The following is a 12,524-nucleotide window of genomic DNA, read 5'->3' on the forward strand; positions in this document are numbered from 1 at the left end:
ATCTCATCCTCTGCCACTCCCTTTTCCTTTTGCCTTCAATCTTTCCCAGCATCAGGGTCTTTTCCAATGAGTTGGCTCTTCGAATCAGGTGGCCAAAGTATTGCAGCTTCAGTTTCAGCCATCAGTCCTTCCAATGAATATTCAGGGTTGATTTCCTTCAGAATTGACTGGTTTGATCTCCTTGCTCTCGAAGGGACTCTCAAGAGTCTTCTCCAACACCACAGTTCAAAAGCATCAATTTTTCAGTGCTCAACCTTCCTTATGGTCCAACTCTACCACCTGTACATGACTACTGGAAAAACCATAGCTGTGACTATATGGACCTTTGTCAGCAAAGTAATGTCTCTGCTTTTTAATATGTTGTCTAGGTATGTCATAGCTTTCCTTCCAAAGGGTAAGCATCTTTTAATTTCATGGTTGCTATCACTGTCTAGTGATTTTGGAGCCCAAGAAAAGAAAATCTGTCACTGCTTCCACTTTTTCCCCTTCTATTTGCTATGAAGTGATGGGGCCAGATGCCATGATCTTTGTTTTTTGAATGTTGAGTTTTAAGCCAGCTTTTTCACTCCCCTCAGTCATATTACAATGGAATATTACTCAGCCATAAAAAACAATGAAACAATGCCATTTGCAGAAACATGGGTAGACCTATAGAGCAGCATATTAAGTGAAGTAAGCCAAAGACAAATATCATATGATATCACTTATATGTGGAATCTAAAGTATGATACAAGTGAATTTATATACAAAATAGAAATAGACTCACAGATACAGAAAACAAACTTATGGTTACCAAAGGGGAAAGGGTTGGGCATGAGATAAATTAGGATTTGGGATCAACAGATATATACTATTATATAAGATAGATGAACAGCAAAGACCTGCTGTATAGCACAGGGAAATAAATTCAATATCTTGTAATAACCTATAATGGAAAAGAATATATATACATATATATATATATGTATATATATATTTATATATATATATATATCTGAATCATTTTGCTGTATACCTGGAACACTGTTAAAGTAACCATACTTCAATTTAAAAGAGAAAAATTTTAAAAAAACTTTAATACATGTATTTTAATGTGCTTCTTAGTATTTGTAACCCCTTTCTTAATTGAGTATCTGTTAGATTGTCTTGCTTGGCTCCCCTCTGTCTTCCTTTCCTGGGTCCTGCCCCTCCCTCCTCAGTCCACATGCTTATAGGGGTGGCTACTGGCAGCTGTGTACAGTTTGTACAACGTGACTCTCACTTCCTTGACCACAGGTGACTAGTCCAGGGGTGAGCAACCGTCCATGAATTTGGAATTGAGACTAAGAGAAGATTGGTCTCACTCTGGTTAGCTGAGCCTATAATACAAATGCAGCTGGGAGGAATAGTCATCTACTATCTGCAGACCAGGGAGCAGAGAAAGAAAGATTCATGCTGACATGAAAAGAGAGGCAGAGACAAGAAGGAGTGAAAGAAAATTCCTGACTGCTAACCCAGTGCCTGGTCCCAGGTCATTCCTGAAGTCTGGCTACATTCTTATCCCTGGGTTCCTTGACAACCTCAGGGTCTGTAGAATAAATTCCTCCTTTTTGCCTAAACCAGCTAAAGTAGGTCTCTAGTCCTTACAAGCAAGAGTCCAAATGACTGCACTTTCAAATTTTAATTTTGGCATTCTTCACTTTTGAAAGAAATATACTTACTGTAAAGCAAAAAGAATTTGCACTCAAAGGTCCATCTAGGCAGGAATGATCCTGGCACACCACAGCATCTGGCATATACTTTGTAGTAGGTCCTCATAAAATGTGTGCTAAATGAATGGATAGAGGCATTTGTTCCAAATTACCATGCATGAACTCTAGCTGAGATTCAGATAAGGCTCAGTACCCAAGAATTTATGACTTTCCATTTTCTAAATCTTACTGCTAAAAAATAAAAATATTAAAACAGCTACACTTAACCATTATCCCACTACTTTCAAAGCTAGATGAAAGACAGAATTGCATGGTGCATGCATGCTAAGTTATGTCCAAGTCTTTGCAACCCCATGGACTGCAGCCCGCCAGGCTCCTCTGTCCATAGGGATTTTCCAGGCAAGAATATTAAAGTGGATTGCCATTTCCTTCTCCAAGGAATGTTCCTGACCCACAAATTGAACCTGTGTCTCCTGCATCTCCTGCATTGGCAGGCAGATTCTTTACCACCAAGCCATCTGGGAAGCCCAGAACTGCATGGTAGTTACAAACTATGGCACTGGAATCAGACTGATTATATTTGACACACAGCCCTGCCCTCAGGCCTCTCTAGGTCTCAGTTTCCTCATCTATAAAATGGGAATAAGAGAAGTATATATCAGACATTTGCAGGATTACAGAAGGTTGTCCATGAACTGTGGTATACAGTAAGTGTTCAATAAATGTGAATGACTTACGATGATCTGGGGCCAACTTTTAAAAAATAAGAGCAATCTGTAGGAATTTCACTTAGTATACTCATTTTGATGAGCTGCTGTTCTTATCACTGATCCAACTCTTCTTTATGACTTTCTGCAGGACAGCTTGGTGGTAGGCTTCTTCAGGCATACCCACCTGGGTACCAGCATCTTTGCCTCATCTATTGACAATCCTCTGAGGAATCCCAAACATGCTGTTCTCTTCAGGCCCCTCTAATCAATTTTTCAGGTTTTAAAAGTCTGTGATGTAAAAAATGTGATATTTTCTCCCATCACAGGATTTTCTGCCATTCTCCAAATCTATTTAAAATGTTCTTGAAATCATGTTCCTTATGTGTGTTTTTTAGTCTTTACCTACTAAAGTATGTAGGGATAAAATGAGGTATTGTGGGTTTGCTTTAAAATAATAGTGAAGGAGAGTGAGTTAGGATAGGGATGAACAGGCATAGTCATGAAAACTAGGTGATTGGTACCTGAAGATATTAACCTGCTTTTCACATGTTGGAAATTTTCCAAGATAAAAATGATGCCTAAAAACGTTCTTAATCCTTCCCTCCGACACTTCTTCAGCCTGAGCTGTGTATAACTTTATTCATACAAAATGTAGGGTTTTTTCTCATGTATGTTGCTGCCAGAAATGCCTTGAAATCACAAACTGCCTTCAAAAGAGCAGACACACACAGTGTTTAAGCACAATTTAGATGCAAGTTTCGAAAAGATTTAAACTGGTTTCATTCCCATTTTGATACTAATGAAGGAAATAGGTTAAAAAATGAAAGAGGAACTGCCTCTTTATTGGGGACTTTGGCAGATCATTTTCTGTTTACAAACAAAATGCTAAAATAAAGTATGTGCTGCTCTTAACACGGGTGCAATGGGTTAGTGAAAGTGAAAGTCTCTCAGTCATGTCCAATTCTTTGCAACCCCATGGACTATACAGTCCATGGAATTTTCCAGGCCAGAATACTGGAGTGGGTAGCCCTTCCCTTCTCCAGGGGATCTTCCCAACCCAGGGATCAAACCCAGGTCTTGCAGGCGGATTCTTTACCAGCTGAGCCAGAAAGGAAGCCCAAGAATACTGGAGTGGGTAGCCTATCCCTTCTCCAGGGAATCTTCCTGACCCAGGAATTGAACCAGGGTCTCCTGCATTGCAGGTGGATTCTTTACCAACTGAGCTATCAGGGAAGCCCAATGGGTTAGTGAATACCCATTAAAAGACACACATGCAACATAAGTCAATCAAAAGCCATAGGAAAGACTGTCTCTACCTTCGATCAGGAGGATTTTTCATTTATGCCTTATTGTCATTGCCGGGAGAAGGGAATGGCAACCCACTCCAGTATTCTTGCCTGGAGAATTCCATGGACAGGGGAGCCAAGTAGGCTACAGTCCATGGGGTCACAAAGAGTCTGACACGACTGAGAAACTAACACTACAGTCAATGAGCCAAAGTTATCATAGCAACAGTAATGGGATGTTACTAACAAGAGCCTTCTCCCAATGTTTAACCTTGGTTGCAAGCTTTGCAGAAGGTTCCTGCCATGGCATTGCTGACAATAGCAGGCATCAGTTATGTGGCCTTAAATGACTAAGGACCAAGTTAGAGCATCAGGAAGTGGCTGCCACTCTCTAATGAGGGCATTCAGGAAGAGTGGATAAATTAGAAAGAAAATAATTATAAACTGGACTGTGATCAGCACCTTTATATAGCCATCAGTGCTAATCATCTGTCTTCAGGGCCCAGTGGAATTGGGGACTGGTTTTCATGGGCAGTGCTTTTCATCCAAAGACACAGGCTTTCAGCTATGTTGCTGGTAGTGAGGTTCCACAGCCACCCTCTCCTTCTCACCCACCCCCCAGTCCCTTGGAGCAAACACATGTGGAAAACCAGCTGGTAGGGTTGAAAAAGCAGGGTAGGGCCAAAGAAGGGGGCAAAGCTAACTGCTCCCCATGGGATCCAGCCCTGACCTTGACCTCATTAGCTCCAGGTTCCGACTGAACTAAATCAGCCCAGATGGCTTTAGAAATAAGGTAAAGATCGACTTCAGGAAAAAAATGGAGAAATAAATTAACAGCTTGCTAGCCTTAAAAGGATCAGGAGGTATGGTAAGGAAGACATTCTAGTGGATTTTCATAGTGAAAACTTGCCAGAACATTTCAAGTTCCATATGTTTTACTGTGATTACTATTATTTTCAACTAAAGATGTGAAATTTAACTTATTTTCTCCAAAGAGAAGTACTAAAATTCTAATTTTAGAATTTTAGATTTTTTAAAAAATAAGACCACTGAAGCCTTTCCTTTGAATAAAATGCATTTGTCCTGATACACTTTTCAAGGGAAGAAATAGAACTAATATTCACTGAGTATCAGTTCCCACTATCACCTTTCATTCTCACACTAATGTCTCAACCAGCAAGGTGTTATTATTGTCGACCTTGAAACCTGAGGTCAAGAGAGGTTAACTAATTTGCCCAAGGTCATACATATATATATATTAATAGTTCAGTTCAGTCATTCAGTCGTGTCCGACTCTTTGTGACCCCATAAATCACAGCACGCCAGGCCTCCCTGTCCATCAACAACTCCTGGAGTTCACCCAAACTCATGTCCATTGAGTCCGTGATGCCATCCAGCCATCTCATCCTCCGTCGTCCCCCTCTCCTCCCGCCCCCAATACCACCCAGCATCAGGGTCTTTTCCAATGAGTCAACTCTTCGCTTGAGGTGGCCTAAGTACTGGAGTTTCAGCTTTAGCATCAGTTCTTCCAATGAACACCCAGGACTGATCTCCTTTAGGATGGACTGGTTGGACCTCCTTGCACGCCAAGGGACTCTCAAGAGCCTTCTCCAACACCACAGTTCAAAAGCATCAATTCTTCAGCACTCAGCTTTCTTCACAGTCCAACTCTCACATCAACACATGACCACTGGAAAAACCATAGCCTTGACTAGACGGACTTTTGTTGGCAAAGTAATGTCTCTGCTTTTCAATATGCTATCTAGGTTGGTCATAACTTTCCTTCCAAGGAGGAAGTGTCTTTTAATTTCATGGCTGCAGTCACCATCTGCAGTGATTTTGGAGCCCCCAAAAATAAAGTCAGCCACTGTTTCCACTGTTTCCCCATCTATTTCCCATGAAGTGATGGGACCAGATGCCATGATCTTAGTTTTTTGAGTGCTGAGCTTTAAGCCAACTTTTTCACTCTCCTCTTTCACTTTCATCAAGAGGCTTTTTAGTTCTTCTTCACTTTCTGCCATAAGGGTGGTGTCATTTGCATATCTGAGGTTATTGACATTTCTCCCAGCAGTCTTGATTCCAGCTTGTGCTTCTTCCAACCCAGCGTTTCTCATGATGTACTCTGCATATAAGTTAAATAAGCAGGGTGACATTATACAGCCTTGACGTACTCCTTTTCCTATTTGGAACCAGTGTGTTGTTCCATGTCCAGTTCTAACTGTTGCTTCCTGATCTGCATATAGGTTTCTCAAGAGGCAGGTCAGGTGGTCTGGTATTCCCATCTCTTTCAGAATTGTCCACAGTTTATTGTGATCCACACAGTCAAAGGCTTTGGCATAGTCAATAAAGCAGAAATAGATGTTTTTCTGGAACTCTCTTGCTTTTTCGATGATCCAGCAGATGTTGGCAATTTGATCTCTGGTTCCTCTGCCTTTTCTAAAACCAGCTTGAACATCTGGAAGTTCATGGTTCATGTATTGCTGAAGAGGAATTTGAAATTACTTCTGTCTCCCCTGGAGAAGGCAATGGCACTCCACTCCAGTACTCTTGCCTGGAAAATCCCATGGATGGAGGAGCCTGGTAGGCTGCAGTCAATGGGTTTGCTAAGAGTTGGACACAACTGAGCGACTTCCCTTTCACTTTTCACTTTCATGCATTGGAGAAGGAAATGGCAACCCACTCCAGTGTTCTTGCCTGGAGAATCCCAGGGACGGGGGAGCCTGGTGGGCTGCCGTCTATGGGGTCGCACAGAGTCGGACACGACTGAAGTGACTTAGCAGCTTAGCAGCTGTCTCCCCTTGAAGCCCCCCCAGCTGTCTGCACTACCAAATCATTTACCATTGAGAGTACATAAAATAATTATAGGGAGTGTTTGCTAAGAATGTCTGTGTGGTTCAAAAGTAAGTCAATAGTCCTTATCAAATTATTAACTTATACCAGAAAAGATCGTCTGGAGCACTTGTATGGCAACAACTGGTTTGTGTCTTCCCGCAGCTCCCAAAGTTATATCAGTGAAAATATTGAGCTAAATGGCTCCCAAATTTATTAGAAAAAAACGTGAAACATAGTTTTGATGTTGGAGGAAGGAAAATACATTGTACATGGATAGTTGGAGCATTATGGTACAATGTTTTCTGTGACCCTATGCAAGTGCAGTTCAGTGACCTAATTAATGGCTAGAATATGGCTTGGATGCTGGAGGGCAGGGCAGCATAGTTGTTCCCAGGCTGGGTTTGGCAAAAAGATAGATCAACACCTGGGGCTTCTCTAGTGGCACAGTATCCAGGTGGTAAAGTATCTGCCTGCCAATGCAGAGGACACAGGAGAAGCAAGTTTGATCCCTGAGTCGGATGATCCCCTGAAGAAGAAAATGGCAACCCACTCCAGTATTCTTGCCTGGAGAATTCCATGGACAGGGGAGCCTGGCAAGCTACAGTCCATGGGATCTCAAAGAGTTGGACACAACTGAGCACACATGCATACACACATAGATTAAGACCTGTGTAAGACAACACATGTTTAGCAGCACCCGGATCAGAATACCAGCTTAGTATAGAGTTAGAAGAGGGTGTTTGCTATGACCAGTGCGTTCTCTCAGCAAAACTCTATTAGCCTTTGCCCTGTTTCATTCTGTACTCCAAGGCCAAATGTGCTTGTTACTCCAGGTGTTTCTTGACTTCCTACTTTTGCATTCCAGTCCACTATAATGAAAAGAACATCTTTTTTGGGTGTTAGTTCTAGAAGGTCTTGTAGGTCTTCAGAGAACCATTCAACTTGAGCTTCTTCAGCATTACTGGTCGGGGCATAGACTTGAATTACCATGATATTGAATGGTTTGCCTTGGAAATGAACAGAGATCATTCTATCGTTTTTGAGATTGCATCCAAGTACTGCATTTTGGACTCTTTTGTTGACTATGATGGCTACTCCATTTATTCTAAGGGATTCTTCCCACAGTAGTAGATATAATGGTCATCTGAGTTAAATTCACCCATTCCAGTCCATTTCAGTTCGCTGATTCCTAGAATGTCGACATTCACTCTTGCCATCTCTTATTTGACCACTTCCAATTTGCCTTGATTCATGGACCTAACATTCCAGGTTCCTATGCAATAGTGCTCTTTACAGCATCGAACCTTGCTTCTATCACCAGTCCCATCTACAACTGGGTGTTGTTTTTGCTTTGGCTCCATCCCTTAAATCTTTCTGGAGTTATTTCTCCACTGATCTCCAGTCGCATATTGGGTACCTACTGACACCATCATCTTTCAGTGTCCTATCTTTTTGCCTTTTCATACTGTTCATGGGGTTCTCAAGGCAAGAATGCTGAAGTGGTTTGCCATTCCCTTCTCCAGTGGACCACACTTCATCAGAACTCTCCACCACGACCCGTCCATCTTGGGTGGCCTTACAGGGCATGGCTCATAGTTTCATTGTGTTAGACAAGGCTGTGGTCCATGTGATTAGATTGGTTAATTTTCTGTGATTATGGTTTTCAGTCTGATGGTGATCCCTCTGACAGAGAAGAATAAGAGGCTTATGGAAGCTTCCTGATGGGAGAGACTGACTGAGGGGAAACTGGGTCTTGTTCTAATAGGCAGGGCCATACTCAGTAAATCTTTAATCCAATTTTCTGTTGATGGGTGGAGCTGTGTTCCCTCCCTGATGTTAACCTGGGGCCAAACTATGGTGGAGGTAATGAAGATAATGGTGATCTCCTTCAAAAGATCCCATGCATGTACTACTTCACTCAATGCCCCCAACCCTGCAGCAGCCCACAACCTACCCATGCCTCTGCTGGAGACTCCTGGACACTCACAGGCAAGTCTGGGCAAGTCCCTTGTTGGGTCCCTGCTCCTGTCTCCTGGGTCCCGGTGCACAAGGTTCTGTTTGTGCCCTCCAAGAGTCTATTTCCCAGTCCTGTGTAAATTCTGGCAGCTATATGGTGGGTTTAATGGCCACCTCCTCCAAGAGGGCTTATGCCAAACCCAAGTCTGCTGCACCCAGAGCCCCTGCCCCTGCGGCAGTCCACTGCTGAACCGTACCTCCACAGGAGATGCTCAAACACAGTTCTTTCTCAGTCTTTGTGAGGTCCCTGGGTCCTGGTGTGCACAAGGTTTGTTTGAGCCTTCTGAGTATCTCTGGCAGGAATGGGGTTTGATTCTAAAGGTGAATTCACTCTCCAACCGTCTTGCTGGGGCTTCTCCTTTGCCCTTGAACTGATCATAGCAAACACCCTCTTCCAACAACACAAGAGAAGACTCTACACATGGATATCACCAGATGGTCAACATCAAAATCAGACTGATTATATTCTTTGCAGCCAAAAATGGAGAAGCTCTATACAGTCAGCAAAAACAAGACTGGGAGCTGACTGTGACTCAGACCATGAAATCTTTATTGCAAAATTCAGACTTAAATTGAAAAAAGTAGGGAAAGCCACTAGACAATTAAGGTATGATTTAAATCAAATCCCTTACAATTATACAGTGAAAGTGACAAATATATTTAAGGGACTAGATCTGACAGACAGAGTGCCTGATGAACTATGGATGGAGGTTCAGGAGATTGTACAGGAGACAGGGATAAAGACCACCCCCAAGAAAAAGAAATGCAAAAAAGCAAAATGGTGATCTGAGGAGGCCTTACAAATAGCTGTGAAAAGAAGAAAAGCAAAAAGCAGAGGAGAATAGGAAAGATATACCCATTTGAATTCAGAGTTCCAAAGAATAGCAAGGAGAGATAAGAAAGCCTTCCTCAGCGATCAGTGCAAAGAAATAGAGGAAAACAATAGAATGGGAAAGACTAGAGATCTCTTCAAGAAAATTAGAAATGCCAAGGCAACATATAATGCAAAGATGGGCTCAATAAAGGACAGAAATGGTACAGACCTAACAGAAGCAGAAGACATTAAGGAGAAGTGGCAAGAATACACAGAAGAACTGTACAAAAAAAGATTTTCATGATCGAGATAATCACGATGGTGTGATCACTCACCTAGAGCCAGACATCCTGGAATGTAAAATCAAGTGGACCTTAGGAAGCATGACTACGAACAAAGCTAGTGGAAGTGATGGAATTCCAGTTGAGCTATTTCAAATCCTGAAAGATGATGCTGTGAAAGTGCTGCACTCAATATGCCAGCAAATTTGGAAAATGCAGCAGTGGCCACAGGACTGGAAAAGGTCAGTTTTCATTCCAATACCAAAAAAGGCAATGCCAAAGAATGCTCAAACTACTGCACAATTGCACTCATCTCACACACTAGTAAAGTAATGCTCAAAATTCTCCAAGCCAGGCTTCAGCAATACATGAACCGTGAACTTCCAGATGTTCAAGCTGGTTTTAGAGAAGGCAGAGGAACCAGAGATCAAATTGCCAACATCCGCTGGATCATTGAAAAAGCAAGAGAGTTCCAGAAAAACATCTATTTCTGCTTTATTGACTATCCCAAAGCCTTTGACTGTGTGGATCACAGCAAACTGTGGACAATTCTGAAAGAGATGGGAATACCAGACCACCTGACCTGCCTCTTGAGAAACCTATATGCAGATCAGGAAGCAATGGTTAGAACTGGACATGGAACAACACACTGGTTCCAAATAGGAAAAGGAGTACGTCAAGGCTGTATATTGTCAGCCTGCTTATTTAACTTATATGCAGAGTAGATCATGAGAAACACTGGGCTGGATGAAGCACAAGCTGGAATCAAGATTGCTGGGAGAAATATCAATAACCTCAGATATGCAGATGACATCACCCTCATGGCAGAAAGTGAAGAAGAACTAAAGAGTCTCTTGATGAAAGTGAAAGAGGAGAGTAAAAAAGTTGGCTTAAAGCTCAACATTCAGAAAACTGAGATCATGGCATCTGGTCCCATCACTTCATGGGAAATAGATGGGGAAACAGTGGAAATAGTGGCTGACTTTATTTTTCTGGGCTCCAAAATCACTGCAGATGGTGATTGCAGCCATGAAACTAAAAGATGCTTACTCCTTGGAAGGAAAGTTATGACCAACCTAGACAGCATATTGAAAAGCAGAGACATTACTTTGTCAACAAAGGTCCGTCTAGTCAAGGTTGTGGTTTTTCCAGTGGTCATGTATGGATGTGAGAGTTGGACTGTGAAGAAAGCTGAGTGCCGAAGAATTGATGCTTTTGAACTGTGGTGTTGGAGAAGACTCTTGAGAGTCCCTTGGACTGCAAGGAGATCCAGCCAGTCCATCCTAATGAGATCAGTCCTGGGTGTTCATTGGTAAGATTGATGTTGAAGCTGAAACTCCAATACTTTCATCACCTGATGCGAAGAGCTGACTCATTTGAAAAAACCCTGATGCTGGGAAAGATTGAGGGCAGGAGGAGAAGGGAACGACAGAGGATGAGATGGTTGGATGGCATCACTGACTCAATGGACATGGGTTTGGGTGAACTCCGGGAGTTTTGATGGACTGGGAGGCCTGGTTTGCTGTGGTTCATGGGGTCACAAAGAGTCGGACATGACTGAGTGACTGAACTAAACTGAACTGATGTATGGATGTGAGAGTTGGACCGTAAAGAAAGCTGAGCTCCGAAGAATTAATGCTTTTGAACCGTGGTTTTGGAGAAGACTCTTGAGAGTCCCTTGGACTGCGAGGAGATCGAACAAGTCAATCCTAAAGGAAATCAGTCCTGAATATTCATTGGAAGGACTGATGTTGAAGCCGAAGCTCCAATATTTTGCCCACCTGATGCAAAAAGCAGACTCATTGGAAATGACCCTGAGGCTGGGAAAATTGAAGGCAGGAAGAAAAGGGGACGACAGAGGATGAGATGATTGGATGGCATCACTGACTCGATGGACATGAGTTTGAGCGAGCTCCAGGAGTTGGTGATGGATAGGGAAGTCTGGCATGCTGCAGTCCATGGGTTCACAAAGAATTTCAGACATGACTGAGCGTCTAAAATGAGAACTGAGTGGATATAAGAAAATCTCTCATTGTGGTTTAGATTTGCATTTCCCCTACGACTAATAATGTTGAAAATCTTTTCATATGCTTCTTGGGTATTTGCATATCTTCCTTGGAGAAGTCATGGTTTCATTTTGATTCTCCAAGAGGTGTGGGAAGCATTGTGTGGCAGGTAGGGCCATCTGGAATAGAAATAGTAACGCTGATAATCCATATTAAATATCCACTAAGCCCTTTGACCACATTACAGAATTAAAGAGCTTAATTTATAGGAAAAAGAAAATCCATTTTTCTAATGGCAACAAAAATTGTTCTATTCATGTGGCCTTAGCTGAGAATGAAGAAGAACTGTTTAATGGGGGAAGCTTGTTTAGCAGGAAGAACAACTTACTCATCCCTAAGCCTCAAAATTCCAGAACATCTTATTGGAACCCAGATTCTGCCAGGATCATTCGTGTGCACCCTTGTGTATGTTGGAATAACAGCAAAAGTCTATCATAAATGTGCACCTTATTTCTTTATTTCTCAACTTAATTGGGTGCATTCCACTGTGCTTTAGTTGACCCTAGAGAAACTTTTTCCTCTATGTTTGGGAAAAAACTCACGTATTCCTCTTCACTGAAAATGAACTCTTATCAGAGAATAGTTTGAATATACATTTCTTCTATACTAGATTATTGCATCAGGATTCCCTTAGGAGGATTTGCAGTATTGCTATCAGAGGCCTAAGGTTGAGATGACTACCCATCCCTGGAAGGGCTCTGGATAACCTGATAAATTCAGACATTTGGAAATACTTGGTCAGCAGTCTGTGACAAACAGGGAAGGCAAAGGAAAACAGAACTCCAAAAGTCATCAATCTAAATTAATTAACCCAGTGACATTGTCATA

Source organism: Bos indicus x Bos taurus, chromosome X, assembly GCF_003369695.1.
Source record: "Bos indicus x Bos taurus breed Angus x Brahman F1 hybrid chromosome X, Bos_hybrid_MaternalHap_v2.0, whole genome shotgun sequence".
NCBI classification, from domain to species: Eukaryota; Metazoa; Chordata; class Mammalia; order Artiodactyla; family Bovidae; genus Bos; species Bos indicus x Bos taurus.